The following is a 19,777-nucleotide window of genomic DNA, read 5'->3' as shown; positions in this document are numbered from 1 at the left end:
GCTAACTATTGGTAATGACCATGCCTTATTAAACTAACTAACTAAAGAAATTAAAGTTACATTAACCGGTAATCAACTCACCATCAATTGACCAACTGTAAAGCTAGAGTTTAAATACAATACTCAAACAAAATGCTCACCTTTAGGGTGATAAAATCCACACAGGACCGGAGAGATGGCGCCACATGTGGGAAATTGAAAGAGTGGAAGACCCCTGTAGATTTGAGTAGGAGTCCCCGTTCTTTGCCTGAAGCGTACTCAAATAATTTAGCCGAGCCTCAAACCCATAATTTCAAGTTCTGCCCACCTAACTTATGAAATGAGAACAACTTTACACAACAGACTTTATACAGGTAGTTGAGATAACTACTTTAATGTAGTTTGCAGCAAAATTAAACATTTTTTGTTTACTGAGCCAAAAAATCATTTTCAGGCCAACAATTTTAAGTTTTCATTTTTGCAGTGAGCTGAAAGATGCTCACTCCAGCTCTGCTGCCATTACCTGGATCGCAGGACAGCAATGTTGCTCCACTTTTCCCTGTCAGAGATGGTTGGGGTCCAGTAGCTCCTCAGGCTGCCCTCACAGCCTGGAATGGAAACCCAGATTTTTGCAGAGGTGAAATGTGCTAGACTCCCTTCTATGGATTGATTTGTGATCAAGTCATTCAAGGTGTCATTTGTGCTGTTGAGAATGAATCAATCAGTAATAAAGCTAATCATCATCTTGTACTTTTTTAATGGAGTTAAAATTTAGGGGAAAAAATGGGCATCGTTGGCCTAGCTGTATGAATCAAATTGAAAATTGTGTGATTTTACTGATGGGAAAGAAAGCCAGTGAGGACTGTAATTGGTTAGTTGGTGCACCTTCACTAAGAAGGTGTAACCTCAGATCCTTAAACAACCTGTTAACAACACAAAATGATGACACAGGGAGTTTGACTTTTCAAATTAAGGGAAATAAGGAGGAAACTTAAGCGAATGAAGGTAGATGCATCACAGTGTGATGACAGGCCTGCTTGAATGTGATAATATCACTGTGTGTGATGATGATCCCTTCGCTGCATGTTCTGTTTCTACATATTCATGGTTAAATGCGACATGAGTACAGTAAATGGTGATAAAAGGCGGTCCTTAAAGGTGACGTGTTGCTCTGGAACACCTCTCTGGATCAGTGAGTTACTCGGCCTGTTACATCAGTGAGTTTATGACCTGCAGATATTTGGCCCAGATCCAAGAAGAAACTGTCTAATGAGCACGCTGTGTCAGTGTCTCAAGCAGCTCCTTCTCAGCAGTCTGCTCGCACAGTTTGCAGTGTGTGTGTCAGTGTGTGTGTGTCAGTGTGTGTCTGTGTGTCTTGAAAGCAACAGAAAACTCTCTATGTTGAAGGCATTTAGCTGTGGGATAGAGAGGCAACTCAGGAACTCACACAGCAGCACAACAGGGGAAGACAAACCACTGCCAGATAAATGTCCTACTTAGCTATTACACTGCATTACATTTCAAGAAGAACTCAGACCCCTCCCCCTCGCTCGCTTTCAACAGCGAACACACACATACACACCTTCCATGAAAATATCTAGCATATGGCTGCGTGCTTCTAGCTTGTATCCCAAGGCCAGTTTCCCCAGCTGGCTCCCTGAGAGAACAGAGAGAAGGGGGAGAGGAACAGAAGAAACATGGAGAGCAAAAAGACGTAGTAGAGAAGAGAGGGTGAGGAAAAAACAGAGAGATGGACACAGAGGTAGAAAGAGAGAGAGAAGAGGGGATAAGGGAGGTGATCATGTGTCTCACATCCCTCCTCGGTCTGTGGCAGATGTATTTTAGGTTGGGACTGTTAAGTACCTGATAATTAGTTTGCCTGTGAGGCATCAGACGTTACGGTTCTGCAGCGACTAACAAGGCCCAATCGGGGACGCTGATTTACACAGGCTCTTACAAAGATGGTGCAACACCTCCTTCCCAGATCAGTAAAAAAAAAACAGGACATGATGTGTGATTAAGGACGCTGCTGTCTGAGGAACATCTGTGCATATTTTTTTTGCAAAGTTGTTCATACAGATTAATTTCAAACCTTTCAAACAGCTTCAACACCAAACAGTCAGATCAAACCTCTTGAACCAGGGGCGCTGGTGGCCTAGAGGTCTAAGCGCCCCACATATAGAGACTATAGTCCTCTTTGCAGGGGTCGCCGGTTCGATTCCCGGCCGGTCGACCATCTCTTGTATGTCTTCCCCCGCTCTCTAACCCCCACATTTCCTGTCCCTCCTCAGCTGTCCTATCAAATAAAGGCAAAAAAGGCCAAAAATATATCTTTAAAAAAACAACAACTCTTGAATCAAAGTTTTGATGATTTCAAATCAGCAGATTGTTTTAACACTTATAATGATAATCTCTATTTGTGTAGCACTTTTCAAAACAGGGTGCTTTAAAAATAAGAATTAATCTAGGACAAGAAAAGAGAAATGTGAGGACGACAAACAATGTTGGATGAATAAAATCAACGAAAGATAAAAGATAAGATAATCAGAAATATGAAATATATAAAAATATGAAATGAAGTTGTAAAATCAATTCAGTGGTACGGCTTTAAAAAGAACAAAAAGAATAAAAATAAGTATATTAATATTTCCTCTGTCTTTGTATCGATCAGTCCAGGTACAAGTTCTCTCTCACCTGAGGACATCTCACACGTTGTTCAGTCCTGGCCTTCAGATGGTAGGAGAGATTGTATTAAAGAAGCAGCCCAGTAATGATCAAATAATCTCACATATATCATAAATATATAAAACAGTTCACATGGGGGAATAATTCATTCAGAGATATTGATTGTATCTTCCATCTGCAACATGGCACCTTTAATTATCTCCACCTGTTCTACATCAAAGACCTGAAGCAACTGAAGGAGAGAATTCCATTATAACCAGAGAAAACATCGGTCCTCAGATCCAGTAAACATAATTATAAAACCTCTCTCACTTCCAACACTCACAGAAGTTTCACAGAGATAATGGACACGGGTCTGTGTTTTTCCTGACGAGGTTAGCTGCATGATTATTTTGTGATAACTGCTGAAGATCCGACTGAGCCGCAGAAGAATATTAAAAAGGTCAAATGGACAAAAACAAGGAGAATATAACGCACTGTTTCTGTCTGTTTTCTGAAACCACAGATTCATAAACAGCACGCTCAGAAAACTCGATGTAATTGTTTTCTAACAACCTCTGAGAGTTGGTGCAGATTCTAATTTGACGCAGCTGTGAGAAGTCGTTCTGCATATTGCTGCTAATAATCCAGCGGCCCTGCAGACATCTTCATTAGTGTGATTGCATTGTCTTTTAACAGTCAATAACCTGCAGAGCAACCGTGCATCGTGTCCTGAAAGGGTTAACATGATTCTCATGTGCAGCCGCCTCGACATCCATCATGTTTCTCAGTAACCAGATCATAGCTTCAATCACAGGCGAGATTAGATAGTAGTCTATTAATCTCCCATATTAAGCAGATCCATTTGTGAAAGCAAACGGCCCGGAGAGGCCATCCTTTCACTTGTTGTCTCTAAATCTGATTAGCAAGCATAACGACATGTTGCTGAGGGTCACAGGAGATATAGATTGGTCCTGCCTGCGTCCCCGCTCTCAGCGGCACGGGTGTTGCAAGAATGAACAATTTTATGTTCAAGGACTCCTGGGAATTTCTGTCGTAGTCACCTAGTTTATTGAGCGGGCGAGATAATGGGAGGGTGGCTTCATTTGAGGAATTCTAATTTGCGAAAACACAGAGCTGTGTATTTTAAGAATTTCTAGAAGAGCCTCTTCACCTCTTGACATTTTACACACAGAACGACATTTCATCAATTGAGAGCAAACATTGTTGGCTTCTAGCTCGAGTCTCAACACTTGCAGGGCGGTGTGAGGACATGTGTCATTAATAAACTAACAGGACACATTTGCAGCATTGTCTGAGCAGAGTGGCGCTCCAGATGGAGATGTAAATAAAAGAGTAGAAGTCCAGTCAGTGAATCTGTGCTGTGATGATGAACACATCTGTCCTCTCATACATAGATTTCAGATCGTAGACAGAAGAAGCGGAGCCACGTGAACGAGTACTGTTATAGTTATCCTGCATTCACACATAGTTAAGAAGAAGTACAGAAAGCAGCAAAGTATCAAGAGTGGAGGTACTCATTTATTTACAGATACCTTTGTGTTTTAAAATGTGTGGTACATGCACACCTGAGAGAAAGAAAGGCTTAGATTTAGTGAGCAAAGATGCGCATATATGTCATTATTCTATATTTACCAATTCTAACTGACATCACTTTCTTTAAAATATAAATAAAGAACAGTTCTGACTCTTCAGTCGTCTCTTATTTTACTGCAGATTGGAGCAAACCCGTGCATGCAATAATGTCTTCTTCATGTTAAAGTCATCATTCAGCCGTCAAACCAAGCATCCTCACCGGGCTAACATCAGAAGTCCAAATGTTAGAGGTAAAACTTGTGTTGCTAACATTGTTGTGGGTCAGACTGTGAATGTGTGGAGGTTACATACATACAGGGCAGGGAGGGATACGTCTGCAGAGTACTGACTCCTTTATTACATCTTCATTGTGATGAAAACTTTTAAGGTAAATTAAAAGATTGTTGTGTTAAACCTTGAGGACGTTTTCCCTCTTCTCAGAAACAGAGAAAAACATATATACCCGTGTGCAGCCATTTTTACTCTCTCTTCAGCTACTTCTTCTTCTCTGCATCTAGCACACACATCTATCACATAGCGCCACCTACTGTGTCGGAATGCGTAGCTTGTTAATGCATGAATTAACTAAACTATTATCAGATAAATATTAAAAGTTTTTGCATGTATTCCTACTTATCTTGGTGGTTGATTCCTCTGCATTGGAGGTTACGTTTTTGGCTTTGTGTGTTTGTAGGGTTATGGGGAAGAATTGACTTCTTAATATTTATAAGAACTGAAGGAAGAGTTTAGTGTAGACTAAGGAAGAAACAGTACATTTTAGATTTGATGAGGATCCACAGCAGGAGAAAATCAAATATTTATATTTTTGGAAATCTATCCTGACATATGTATTTTTCTATTTATACAGTATATGTTTATACTTTTAGATTTTTGTATTTTATATTTCTGATCTTTTGATTTTGTAAATATTTTATCTTGTGTTGTTTTTATCATTCCAACATTGTTTTATTTTATTTTATCTGTTGGTTTTCTTTATATTTCTGTCACTTTGTCAATCTTTACCTCGCTGCAGTTTTTTAAACTTTTAGTAATTTCTTCCTCAAATTTCTCTTTTATTTTCTTTTAGTTACTTTCTTATTTATAAAGCACTTTGTAACCATAATTTTAAAAGTGCTTTACAAATAAATAAATATTATTGTTATTTTATTATAACCTTTATTATTATAAATAATAATAATTGTATTAATATTTTTATTATTAATAATAATATTTATAAATATACTTTCTGTTAGTATTAGTATTATTATTATTATTATTATTATTATTATTATTATTATTATTATTAATATTATTATTATTATTATTATTATTTTATTTTATTTTATTTTTATTTTTTTTAATTATTATTTTTTTTTTTATTATTATTATTATTATTATACCTCATTGTGCTTAAAGATTTCTATTCCAGAAAAAGCTGGTCAAGTAAGGAAATTATTTTTATTTTATGCTTTTAATGCTTTTTAATTTGTAACAGTGAATTGTAATAACTTCTATAGAAAATAATCTGCAGAATAACCTCAAGCTACAGCTGATTAATTAAAGTTGTATGTAAAACATGGCACTGAAATCCAGCTCTTAGGTAGGTGTATATTAGACCTTTTGTGTGGCATCATTAGGTTATAGTTATAGTTATAGTTATAGTTATAGTTATATTTATAGTTATAGTTATAGTTATAGTTATAGTTATGATGTATAAGTGAAAGTAAAGCCTGAACTTCCTCTCGTCTCCTGAAGTGTTGTAACAAAAGTATGATGTCATCATAGATTCTCATCAGAGTCACTGAAGTTAAATAGAGAAAGCAGCCGTGTCGTTTTTACTCTCAGTGTTTGAACCATTGAACCATTCAGAGGTCATGATGTCCGTGATGAGGATGAGGATGAGGATGATGTAGATGATGTCACTGATCTTTATTTAGCCTTCTTACCTCAACACACACTGGAAGAGAGCTTGAAGTAGCGTTGTGCCAGGTGTCTGGTTTCTCTCTCTGACTTGGCTGGGACAGGGAGGAGGAGGAGGAGGTGGAGGAGGAGGGGGCGAAGGAGGAGGAAGATCCTTTTACAGCGAGCGGTGGGACAGATCTGTTTACTTGGGGAAGTTAATTGATTGGGAGGAAAGGTGGTGAGGGGGGAAAGGAAGAAAAGTGGTGGAAGGGGCAAAGAGAGGAGGGTCAGGAGGGTATTGATCATGTGACTGCCATAACCTCCGACATGTCTCTGTGCCTTTATTGCACTGTAACACTAAATCAGGTTGTTCTTTATACAAGCAGTCACGAAAAACAACATGTGCTTAATGAGAGGGTGAAAGAGGAGGGGAATCATTTGGGTCTCTCTTAAGGATATTATACTTAACACTATATGTTATAGAACGTAAACAACAACAAAATGAGTGGTTTGCCATCAGTGTCCAGCCATAGAGTTACGTTTTTCTATCATTCTTGATGTTTCAGTCTCTTTCAGGAAAAATACTATTACCTGCTGCAGTAGTTTTGATAAAAAAACAACCTATTTGTCTCAAAAAAGATGCTTTTTGCTTGATTGTATAACTCTTGATAAAACTAATAATCAGAAGATTGTGGTAGATTTTACAGTTTTGCACATTTAGTTGACTAAACCATTAAAATTAATCATCCTTGCTAAACAAATTCTAAACATCTTTATTACCATGAGCTCAAAAAAGTCAGCATTATATGTGTTTAAGTTGTAGTTCAGCCTCCCTACACTAGTTGGAGCTGTAGCTCTAGTTAACGTCTGCTGCCAAATTGCTCTAAAGCTCTACTACCTGGATGTAAACAAGCACAGGTGATGATGTCATCTGGTAGCAAAGCGTGGTTTGTCAGTATGTTGAAATAGAGAAATATGTAACCAGCACAGGCATGAGGACGTTAAGGAGGACTGAAGGTAGCCATGCTTATTTCAGCATCAAACATAAGTTGTGCTAAATTTGAGTGTTTTCTTGCCTTTGGACTTCTCTGTTAGTCAGAATTGAATTTTCCAGTTAAACGACGACTAGGAAATGAGTTGCTCCAGAAAATCTCTACTAGATTTAATTGAAGTAACTGTTAAATTTTAGCAGTAAACTGTCTACTCATAAATTTTCCTCAGAGTTCTGGAAGACATTATTTTCTGGCATACTAAGAAGTTAATCTTAGTCCTTTTCCCTTGAGAAAATACAGCTATCAATTTTTTTTAAGGATTTTTAGATATTTGCAAAAATAAAACAAGAAAACAAAAGTTTTGGTGCAGCTTAAAGTTGCTGATCGTTACATGTCAACCTAAAAGTTTTTCACAAATCAGCACTTACTTTGTTGATTTGTGAAACCTAAATGAGACTAACAGAGACTATGATCAAACAACTTCAGTATCACCATAACTAGTTTTACCACTAGTCCATGTCAGGTGTGATAATAATCAATGCTCAGCATAACCTGTGAAGCCTAATTTAACCGCCTGTTATCAACCACCTCTTTAAGAATGCTTCAGTGTTTCTAAATTCATAAATGTAGTTTGCAGATTTTTTTTATGCTGCAGAAGAAAACATAAAACCTCTGAAGCTCGCATTAACCACTGAACTTTTTTAGGCTAAGACCGTTGTAAACACTCATTGACCTGAAGCAGAAGACACAAAGAAAATTCAGACTCATTTTAAGGTGTGCAGACTAATTCCTGCTAATCTCCATGCTGCTGCAGGAGTGTGTTGTTGTCTATGTTGTGCTGTTTATTGCTGTAGTAATGTTTTAAATGTTTTAAAGCTGCCTTCTTTGCCACGTCTCTCATTGCAATGCATATTTTTAATATGTATGTTTTTATTTCAACGTTAATTTTAACTGGATTTATATAAATACTACTTAAAAATCTTATTTTATTTATTTGTATTCTATTTTTTTCTGTTTTTTAATTCTGATTTTTGTTTTTTAATCATTTATCTTTTGTTGTTTTTATTCTTCCAACATTTTATTTCCTTTTATTTGTCTCCCTCTCATTTCTCTTTTAGTTTCTTTCTCATTTGTAAAGCACTTTATAACCCTATTTTTAAAAATTCTATACAATATTATTATTATTATTATTATTATTATTATTATTATTATTATTATTATTATTATTATTATTACTAATTAAACTCGTCTTACTAAGTGAATTTGCATAAAGCAGCACGATAGTTGATGTGAGGATCTCGGCCTGCTGTTACCAGGGAAATTAGCTTTCCCTGCTTTTAACACAACCTGTTTAATGTAGTCTTGTGAAGCCCTTTGCATGCACTTTGTAATATAATAATATCATTATTATTATTAAGTTGTCTAAAACATGTTGTTATAAAAGTTCTGTTATTATAAACAAACAGAAATAAGCACTTTTTTTGCACTGGGTCCATCAGGGAGAGATAGAGAATGAGACTGTGGGCTGTTCAGTGCGGTCTGCATGCGTCCACTTTGTATTGGATAGACCACATTAATTATTTAACGTCAGGGCTGCTAGCTATTATTACAGAAAAACACTGGACTGCATGTGGATGCTTCCCTCATGTTTGTATGTCAATACACACCTTGGCCTCGCAGGCTCACCGGACCACTGAGGAGCTCACGTCTTAAAACAAGGGCACCATGTGTAGGTTATATTCACACAGAACTCGATCTATCAGTATAAATATACAGATATCTGAATATGGAATAAACACTATAGGGTGGGTCTGCAGGGTTTGTTCCACCATTGTATGCACATGATGCCTGTGTGTGTGTGTGTAAGAGATTGACACAGGGAGAGAGGTATAGAGCGAGTGCTGTACTAGAAAGCAGAGGGGGTGCTGGAGGTGAGGGGGAGTGTCTGCTCAGATTTGTTTGCCGTGTCATTTTTAGTCCTCGCGTCCTCGCTGACGGCCCTTCCTGCTCAGATGGACATTTCTCTGTTATTCACTCTGAGGTTATGGTTTTAGATTGAGGGCAAAGCCCGCAGCCTGCTGTTTGTTTTGAAGGAATCCATGGTCAATACGGACGCAGCAGCACTCAGATTGTTTGCAGAGTTAATAGTAGTTTGATGATGTCATTCTCAGTGACCTGAAGAGAAATTGACCCCTGTTGTGTGAGTATCTCTAAAATGCCACCTGCACAATTATGGTTGGAGTGTCCCTGGACTGTTGTATGTGGGGTTTGTTTTATCCCAGACAGCCACACACACACACACACACACTCACACACGCATCCATGTGAACACGCACAAGCACAGAGGACGTCCACTGCTACAGTTTAATTTGCTGACCCATACCTGCACACCTTCTGAAAACATGCTCATTGAATGTCAGCTGGAATTAGATTCCCCACAGTGATGATGAAATAATTTATTCATCAGGAGCGACTCGGAGCATTTCAACACGAACCTGGAGCAGCTTTGTATCAGTTGTCTTTTCAGCACGGCGCAGAATAACACTCTGAATAAGACTCTGTAAACAGTGGGGTTCCTCAGATGTCTGCTTGTTCTTCTGCTTTTTCTGCTGACTGACAAAAATAGCTTTTTCCTGCATTTACAGGTGCAGACAGAAAAAGGAAGTAAGACAGATATGGACAAAGATACGTTCACTACAGGATAAAATTACATAAATCCCCCTGCTCATAATATTTAGATGATTTAAAACATTCTCTGGTCTGATGTTTTGATGGTTGGAACGATGCTTTTCTTGTTTTAATCTCGTCTTTATGATTTTATTAGTCAAAACTAAGAGAAAAATAAAGCACAGAATTAAAAAGGGGGGAAGAAGAAGAAGAGGAAAGCATGAAGCGCAAACCCTCTAGAGAGATGTATTATTCATGTTCACGACATACCAGGCAGTCTGTGTTTGTGTGAGGCTTCGGTGTGTGTGTGTGTGTGTGTGTGTAGGTCCCACTGTCTAGTGTTTTATGCTGTAGGATGATCACCGTGTGTTTGCTGAATCCCTGTCTCTGTGTCTTTAGGGCTCAGGTCAGACAGCAGACTGGATTTAGCCCTGCAGAGGCCTGAGTCTTCGTGGTGGGATTCTCTCTCCTTCTCCTCTGGAGGTGTGACTTCTTTTTATTTCTGTGACTTCACTTGTGTGCACGTTGTGTTATTCAGGATGGCAATTGTTCAGACTTAATAACTGAATCCACACATGTGAAGTTTGTGTTTGAGAACATGTATACAACTGAAACCAGGTGACAGAGCAGCCTGTGGTTTAGTGTCTGAATCACAATTCATGTTTTTGACTCGAGTATTTCAGACTATGAGGCTGCTTTTTGTGCTACATAAATAAATATGTGTTATTTTGCTCCCCATACTTCTACAGAGAGTCATGATGTATCGTTTCCATCTGTTATATATCTTTGTTATGAACTCTGTTTTGACCTGCCAGAGACTACAGATGAAAATTAGCCTTATAGCTAACTCTGGCATGTTTACAAGGATGCTGTGCTGAAATGTTCATTAATATGCACTGTCCCTTTAAATAGATAATTGAAAATAAATACATAAATGAAATAAATTCATTAATAGAATACATATAAATAAACATAAATAAAATAGATAGACAAATAAAAAGAAATAAATCAAAATAAATAAATAATATGATCAGGTTTATAATTCTGTATGATATAATACATAATTTAACAGATTTTTTTGATGCAGTTTTGCTTTTCATTGCCACGTAATTTCCACGCTCATACAATCTTAATAATAAAAAAACAAAAAAAATTCGGGAATATTTTAATTTTTCTTCTGTCAAAGAACAGAACAAGATATTTTACAGTTAGAAAAATTGTAATAAAAGTGACTTCTCATCAACTTTAAAAATAACTTTGACCCGTCTATACCACAGTTTCTTATTCAATAACAGCCTGACATTTACTGCATCTATAATAAGATAGCAGCTTAAACATCAGTCACCTTTATTTGGTTATTCCAGCACAGATTTTTGATGAAATTATTTTTAATGTCATGTTTTTATTTCCCTTTGTTTCATGGAGCAAAGTTAGCAAACTTAGACAAATTGAATTATCATATTTGTCTTCAGATTCAAACCAGATTAACCAAATTATTTACAAGTTTGTTAAAGTCACAATACATAAAGCCATCCTTAATAATTGTTCTGAAATTTGCTGTTTTCTTCACTCAGCTTCAATGTGCAATGACTCAGTGCATCTTAGTACATGAAAAGATGCAATATTAGGTACTTAGGAAGGTGTTTAAAGTAAATATAAATACACAAAAATACTGAATAAACAATAAAAATAACAGTTACAATATAGACTCAGAGTAAAAAAGTGTGATGGATGTGCAAAAACATAACTTTATGGTAATTGATGCATGTGTAAATATTTAGGTTATATGTTTAAATATGGAGTGAGGATATGAGAGAGGAAGAACTCTATTCATTCTAAACGGTGTCAACATGCAGGATAATAACAGAGACCGGCTCAGAGGACACAGGTTTGAAATCAGTGTTTTAAAAAGAACAAAGTCTAAAAGCAAAACAAGATGAGACTGAGGTCAGTGAAAACAGATAACTGCACTTTGGGACCTCTGTAACAACTTCTTAAAATGTTCTCTTCCTCGATTTCTGAGATTACATTTAAAGGTTCTTCACAGAGATACTTTGTGAGACTGATATCCAGAGCAATAAGAAGTACAGAAAACATCTGTACCTGCATGTAGCTGAGTTCATATTTCCACACGGCTGTTCACCTTTCAGCAGGAAATGTGCAACTGTTGTAGAAAAAGTTCTAATAGGCTCTAAAGTCACTTTTCTTGTTTTCAGTTTGTTTCGCTCTTCACACCATCAGAGTCACAGACGGACAACAGATCCCTCTTTTGCATCCTGACTGAAGAGGACAGCTTCTTTAAAACAGGTAGAGTTTCTCATTTGCTCCTGAAAACACACTTTAAAGTCATCACAACACACACGTTCGCTTTTACACAGTGACATGATGTGAGGTAAGTGTTTTCTTATAGCAGCAGCTGTAGCGTTGAGGGTGCAAACTGTGAGGCCCGGCTGCACTCCTCACTCCAACATGAATTATAAAGAGGAGCGAGGATTCCCGTGTGTGTGAAATGGCATTGTTCACAGTTTGTGTCACATCAGTGCATGTTTAACTAGGCAAAACAAAAGCTTTTCAATATTTCAGAGCGCAGGGACTGACAGAGTGAGGAGACACAGCTGAACTGCTGTTCTGCCTCCTCTTGTCTCGTCCTCTCCTATCTGGTGTCCTCTCTCCTCACGTCCTCTGAAGCGCTCTCCTCTCCTCTTAGGTTACACGGTCCTCAAAATCTCCTCTCAGTCTCCTCGTCCCTCATGTCAGAGCAGCTTTTACACAATGAAGACTCACAACAACCTCTGTTTCCCCATTTATCACTTCTCCATCTGTCCTGTAGCACGGTCTGCGTTAGCCTTTCTCAGGCTCCCTCCTCTGGGCTGGAAGAGTGTGTGCTAAAATGCAGTGTTAATCAAACTCCAAACAGGTACACCAGAGTCTGGGCCTCAGAGGTCCAGTAAAAAGGCAGCACTACAGAAATGATGAACAGGGGGGCGATTGAACAGATGTGGAAACAGAGACATGCAGAGGAACAGAAATATAGAGCGAGCAGATTGTTTGAGGAGGAAGTGTGATCAGTCTGAGACGTACAGTTAGCTCACGTCATCAGACCATCAAGCTTTTTAAATATGATGTTATTTTGTGACCGCAGCACAGATGGAGCTCTCATCTGCTCCTCATCCTTTGTGTTCTTCTGCTGAGTCAACCACACACGAGGTCTTTACGCCTCCCCACAATCCTCTCTGTGTCCTTGTTCGGGGACTTGTCTGATTAGGCATCGGCTAATTAGGTCTGACTAGCCCGGCTTTTAAGTCACACACCATCACGCATGAGGCCTGGTTAAAAGTTGATGGAGGAGACATTTACTGTCCAGACTGAGAGACGTTACTGGTGGGACGTTCACTTTGTGACGTGAGCGGAGCTGTGCCTCTGAGGAGTCCTTTAGAGGCACAGAATCAAAAACATTTTCTGCTACTCAAAGTTACGCTTAATCTTTTTCAAATGTTTATGAAATAATGAAAAATTTCAATGAACATTGCCAGATATGATGTCCCATCTTTGAACAATATTTCAGTTTAACAAACGACAAAATATGAACAAAACAATCAAATCCACTCACCCTTTTTGTATATTTCTCGCCACACAACTGAACATGTAGATAAAAGGGAAATCACACCCATGAACCCAAAACCAGAAATAAAGTCAATCCCAAAAGCAAGGCAAGTTTATTTATAAAGCAGCATTCATACAAGAGCAATTCAAAGTGCAAAAACAAAACAAAAACCAGAACAGTAACAATCAACAAAAACACACAGCAAACACTTCAAACATTTACAGTTTATATGCGGCCAGTTGTGCTTGATCTACTCTCTCTCTCTCTCTCTCTCTGTCTCTCTCTGTCTCTCTCTGTGTGTCTCTCTCTCTCTCTCTCTCTCTCTCTCTCTCTCTCTCTCTCTCTCTCTCTCTCTGTCTCTCTCTCTGTCTCTCTCTACTTATATAACTTAACCTACATAGTAAATAGTGTTGGTTTTTACTATTTATTTAAATTAGGAGGGATTATTAAAAATAATCAGCCCCTCTCACTGCTCTGAAGTCCGTAACTTGCAGTCTTACTGTCCCGCCGGACACAGAATCATAACTGGTCTTGTCTTATCCGAAATGAACCTTTAATCATCGATTCATCTCAGAACTTCTCCCAAGGAATTAAGACTCACACTTTAAATCTTTTCTGTGTTGAGTCGCAGCCCGAAGGAAATAGTAATGATTAACAAACAAGACAAGAAAATCAACATTATGACCCCTACAAAATGTTTCATTAGTCCTCTGCCTTTCTTTGATGACTCCTGAGGTTTGAGTTAGTTAACAGTGAAGTAGCAGCAGGTGAATTCACAGCAGAACAGGAAACACAGCCATACGTGCATGTCGGCTGTAGACCAGTTAATGAAGTTTAGAGCAGAATTTTATCCTCTGAAGGGTCAGCGGGGTCAAGAGTATTTGGCACCGACATTTTGGGGTCACGAGTATTTGGCACAAATATTTTGGGGTCACAAGTATTTGGCACCAATATTTAGGGGTCACGAGTATTTGGCACAGTTATTTTGGGGTCACGAGTATTTGGCACAGTTATTTTGGGGTCACAAGTATTTGGCACCAATATTTAGGGGTCACGAGTATTTGGCACCAATATTTTGGGGTCACAAGTATTTGGCACCGATATTTTGGGCTCACAAGTATTTGGCACCGATTATTTGGGGTCACGAGTATTTGGCACCGATATTTTGGGGTCACGAGTATTTGGCACCAATATTTTGGGGTCACGAGTATTTGACACCGATATTTTGGGGTCACGAGTATTTGGCACCAATATTTTGGGGTCACGAGTATTTGGCACCGATATTTTGGGGTCATGAGTGTTTGGCACTGATATTTTGGGGTCACGAGTATTTGGCACAGACATTTTGGGGTCATGAGTGTTTGGCATTGATATTTTGGGGTCACGAGTATTTGGCACAGACATTATGGGGTCACGGGCTAAATTTGGAATCCCTGAAGATTTGAAATTGAGGCAACAAATTCAAACTTCTATTAAGTTAAACCTTTTGTTATGCATCCTGTGGCGTTGCCCCCTACTGGCAATAAGAGAGAATGCACGTCTATGGAGCTCATGCATTAGAACAGTTTTTTATACTGTGATGTGTTCAGGCCAGAGTAGCAGAGGTTCCTCCATATTGCTTCTGTCAATCACTTAAAGTTATAACAAAATATTCAAATGTATTTGAATCATTCAGCTCTCGTGTTATGAAACTCATCTCACTGACAGGATGATTTTACAGAAGCCTTTACACCTGGACTGTCACCTGAAGAGTCACATATTGTATAAAGCAGCAGTAATCTAAAGCACTCATGGAACCAAAGAGACATCCTTCAGCACCTCTGAACTGAGTCCTGTTTGAATCCTCCCCCTGCTGATTCAGTTACACCTCCACAGCGTCTGACAGAAATCACAAGCTGCACAAGCAACGAAAGCTGAAACACAGCGATGTGACAAAAAAAAGGCAGAGTAGTCAGATATTAATCGAGACATTTTAACTTTGTCATGAGAACATTTGCCAGCTGCAAGGCGCTCTGCTGATGTTTAGCCTGAGGGTGTGACAGACAGGAAGGGATGTTATGCTATCACAGCGTTTGATCACGAGCATCACGGGAACACAGGTATCAGAGAGAGGCTCGTATCTCTTACAGCTGCTCAGGCTCCGTCGTGGGGCTTGTTTAGATATTGGTGTGAATGGATGATGGATATTATAATCTGTAGACGCTCTCTCTCTCTCTCTCTCTCTCTCTCTCTCTCTCTCTCTCTCTCTCTCTCTCTCTCTCTCTCTCTCTCTCTCTCTCTCTCTCTCTCTCTCTCTCTCTCTCTCTCTATCTCTCTTTCCTTTAAATCCTTTAAAAAGACATTCCCTGTTCAGGCAGAGCAGCTCTTTGAAACTTCATAGACCGTCTGAGTGAAGCTGAAGAGCAAAATATAATCTTTAAAGCTGTGTTATTGTGTTTGCTGTGCGTTAATAGGCATCACAGTACAATTACTGGGCCTGCACATAATGGCAGTCTAATCAATGTATGGACCCTGCCCCCTACTGTCAATGATGAAAATGACATCAATAATCAATTAGTGGATGTTCAGTGTTGAGGGGTTGAATGCTGACAAGTTACAACTGAAACACGTCCCTCATTTTGGGACAAAGGGAGCTTTTAGTAAACAAATTAAAGGAAATTAAAGTCTCAAAAACAAATTAAAGCTTTCACTTTCAGTCTATTTCCTCATTTTGACTCTTAAATGAGTGTGAAATGTTTAAGAGAGGGTGATATGTTGAAGAGAGGATGATTGAAATAGCTTGTTTAAGAATTTAACACCCTCGTTTCCTCGTCTGTCTGCTAGAAAGAAGTCTGTTTGGATCTCCTCCTGGTGTCGTGTATTCAGGGATCACAGCATCCTCTTCTGGACAAACGGGAAAGCAGCAGAGAGTGAACTGAAGGCAACACAGCACATGTGAGTAACACCTTCTATTCCTGCAGATGTGACACATCTAGGTTTGCAGGAATGATGAGATCATTCTCGGGGATTAAACATCATTTCATCGTCATTACTGCTCCTCCGCTCAACAGTTATAGAGTTTTGAAGTCAAGCCATCGACTCTCACTGACACCTCACAGGAAATGTTAAAATCCCAAACGTCTGGCGTCACATCTGAACAGATAACTAACTAGTAATTTGACTTGAGAAAAATCCTGTTATTGCCTGGGGAAGCGTTAAAAAGTATCCTGTGATCAATGTATCTGATTAGTTTGCTTTGACGGTACACTGGTGAGCTAATCAGGCCAAAGGGATCAATGCAGCGGGCTGTCACGCTGCCTTCACTTCTTTCTATCATCGGATAACTACAATGTAAATGACTGGGTACTAAAGGAAACCCTACTGGGACGCATACTAAACTCTGCCCGTGCTGCATGGTGCTCGGGGGAATCTCTACAGACACTTAGCCGGTTCTTAATCAGGAGTGTGCGAAAAAATAGGTCCCTATTACACAGCACTCTCTCTCTCTCTTATCATCATATTTGTCAGAGCAGCTTTATTCATTTCCAGATCAGTTTCCTCAGACGGTAAACTTTACAGCCCTTGTAGCAAATCCTTGTGGTACGATCCTTATTGTTGCTGATAGGCTCTGAACCTCTCCGTTCCTCCCTCGCCGCCTCGTTTTTCCTCTCTCTCCCTCTCTTTCAGTGAGAGGCCACCAGATGCTCTCCCAGCCGATCCGTCTTGTCCTCCTCACAGACAAACTAATTGCTAAACAAAAGGTGCTGGCGTGTCCTGTCGAGTGCCCTTGTAAATGCTTTACAGCTGCAGCTCCATCCTCTCGGATAGTTAAGTGGCTAATTATAAAAGGACCACAAAAGAGGCTGATTTTGGATAAAGAGGAGGAGGAGCTGGAGGTTGTGGTTTTATAGCCCTCTGCACAGAGAAGCTATCACAGTTAGCTCAACATAAATAAAAAAGCTGCCCCGGACAAGTAATGAGCAGCAGGCTGGCTGTTTGCTGCTGAAACAGAGGAACGTCATGTAATGTGCTGATATTAGAGCCTCATTATGACCTCTGTCCTCGACAGAGCTGAAGTCTTTGTCTGCAACTAACAACTGTTTTCTTTAATAATCAATCTTCTGATAATATTCATTCATTAATACTTATGAATAGTTTGGTCTATTAAATGTTGGAAATATAAAAAGCAAGTACCCACCAAAGTTTGCCAAAGCACAGAAACACATCCTTAAATTTCTTGTTATCCAATTAACTCTTCAAACGACCAAAACTGTTTAAAAATCACAAAAATAAAAATACATAGGAGAGTATGTAATTTTTATGTTTATGCACTAAATAATCAAATAGGAAAATACTTAAAAGTATTTATAATACATACATTTTTATTTTCTCATAATATTTAAGTGGAGTGTCATTATTTATTCATCATGTTGCTATTTAAGATTAAATTAACATTTCATACTGTTTTAAAAAGAGTTTTAACATGAATTTTCATGAAAAACGACTGAGTTATCCTCATTGAACCATCATCTGTGAGGATTAAAGAACACCATTTCACTAAATATTGATTTAAATGGTTAGTAATGGAGTTAATATTGAGATTAAAAAAATGTTTATTGGAATTTTTTGGGGGTTTTGACACTTTTACATAATTAATTATGCCCTGGGTCATGTTGACCCAGGAACATTATTGCTGTCCCTAAGAAACGAACATAACAGGAGGGTTAAAAAGAGTGTGAGAAAAGTAAAGAGACAAGTATCACAACTCAAGAGTCAAATCAATATTTTATAGAGCCAATAGAAGCTGATAATATGTCTGTATCACAAAGTAAAGTGGAGGTACAAATAATTTAAATTTGTATTTATTCTTTTTAATTTAACCAAGATTTAAAAAAATATATATAAATGAGATTAAAAATATGTTTTCAATAGAGTCCCAATCCTAGACTGTGTAATAATTGGACCACTCATCACAGGGTGCCATATTGGAAATGCTGAGCTCAACCTAACTTCTGTTGAGATAGTGTGAGGTAAAGAGGTGGGCCTTTAGCCTCCTCGCTGACAGCTACAGTGTTCCCACCTGCCTAAAAATCAGGAAGGCCCATATTTGGGCAAAACTTATAAGTTTAATATCTTCAAAAAATAAGAGTTATAAAATAATTCACCCCGTACAGTGTGTGCGGATAGAGAAATGAGCTATTCAGACCTAAACTGTTTTTTGAACCAGGCTGTAAACATGTTTATTTCTGCTGTAAAGATCATCTCTTTTGAATGGGTGTGTATGTGGTTTCTGGTTTTTCTGCAGCCAGCCTCTAGTGGACACTCTATGAACTGCAGTTTTTAACACTTCAGCATGGGCTTCATATTTTAAGACCAGAGGTTGCTGCTTGGTTCTGGCCGAGATAGGCTGCAGCACAAAGTTTCTGATGGACGAAGAGCAGCCATACACACACAGTACAAAATAAATGTCTATAAGGCGTTCAGATCCACGATGAACAGACTATATCTGGAAACATTTGTCCTGATAGATCAGTTTGTCTTTGTAGTTTAGTGTAATCACTGAGGAACAAGCGATTTCTCACATTTGAGACAAGGAAACCGGAAAATGTAGGATTATTTGCATGGATCAACAATTCATTGATTAAAAGAGTTGAAGTTGATTCTTTTCCTGTCTGTTTAAAAATAATTTAATCAGCAGTAAATGCATCCCACTGAAGATACATTTTGGAGACGCATGGACAGTTTGAAATCTGTTCAATGAATCTCATCTCTATTCACAGATTCTACATAAAAAAAAATACAAAAACTGCATTCAAGCGTCTAAATTTTAGTTTTAGAAGTGTTCTGAGTATTATTGACAAATCATGCATCATCAGGCGTGTATGCAGGAAAAACAGTCAGTGTGGAGAGCAAAAGCAGGCAGAACACAATCAACTATAATGACATCCCATCAGCAGTAATCTGACGATGATCTATTAATTTCTAACTAATAGATATCTGCGGGCAAGAGAAGCTAACAATGTGTTCCAAACTTTCAGTTCAAGCTACAAATCTGCATCATAATGTTGTTATTTTGGCAAATTTAAGACTTCTAAATTGAAGGTAACTCACAGAAGAATCAGTTTCTTTATGGGGCTGCATGCTTCTGAAGTGAGGCCTCTGTGTAACACACTGTCTGCTGTCACACCGTCTCCTCAGACCAACTTGAAACAGATAAATGGACACTACTCAGGGGGGTGGAACAGACCAAGAAATGGCGTGCTGCGTTTAGTTTGCAGACATAAACACTACAGAGGGAGTCTTGGCTGGAAGTCAGTGAATGCTGACTGTTAGATGCAGGATTTACTGAAAAACTGGTACCTGTCCCCAGAGGCAGATCATGCATGGTGTCGCT

At 38.5% G+C, this 19,777-nt stretch overlaps 1 long non-coding RNA gene across 7 annotated transcripts in view; it reads left to right on the top strand.

Annotated features, from left to right (window-relative positions):
- Nucleotides 1-19,777, top strand: part of LOC117810138 — a 40,220-nt gene that overhangs the window by 12,667 nt on the left and 7,776 nt on the right. For 6 of the 7 annotated variants that reach the window (XR_004630717.1, XR_004630718.1, XR_004630719.1 and 3 more), the window contains exons 4-7: nucleotides 4,381-4,490; nucleotides 10,200-10,283; nucleotides 12,017-12,107; nucleotides 16,228-16,338. This is a non-coding gene — a long non-coding RNA (uncharacterized LOC117810138). The remainder of the gene's footprint in view (nucleotides 1-4,380; nucleotides 4,491-10,199; nucleotides 10,284-12,016; nucleotides 12,108-16,227; nucleotides 16,339-19,777) is intronic. The other variant, XR_004630720.1, reaches the window with a different exon arrangement.

This window comes from Notolabrus celidotus, chromosome 3 (genome assembly GCF_009762535.1).
Source record: "Notolabrus celidotus isolate fNotCel1 chromosome 3, fNotCel1.pri, whole genome shotgun sequence".
NCBI lineage: Eukaryota > Metazoa > Chordata > Actinopteri > Labriformes > Labridae > Notolabrus > Notolabrus celidotus.
This window is presented reverse-complemented; position numbering and strand designations above follow the sequence as displayed.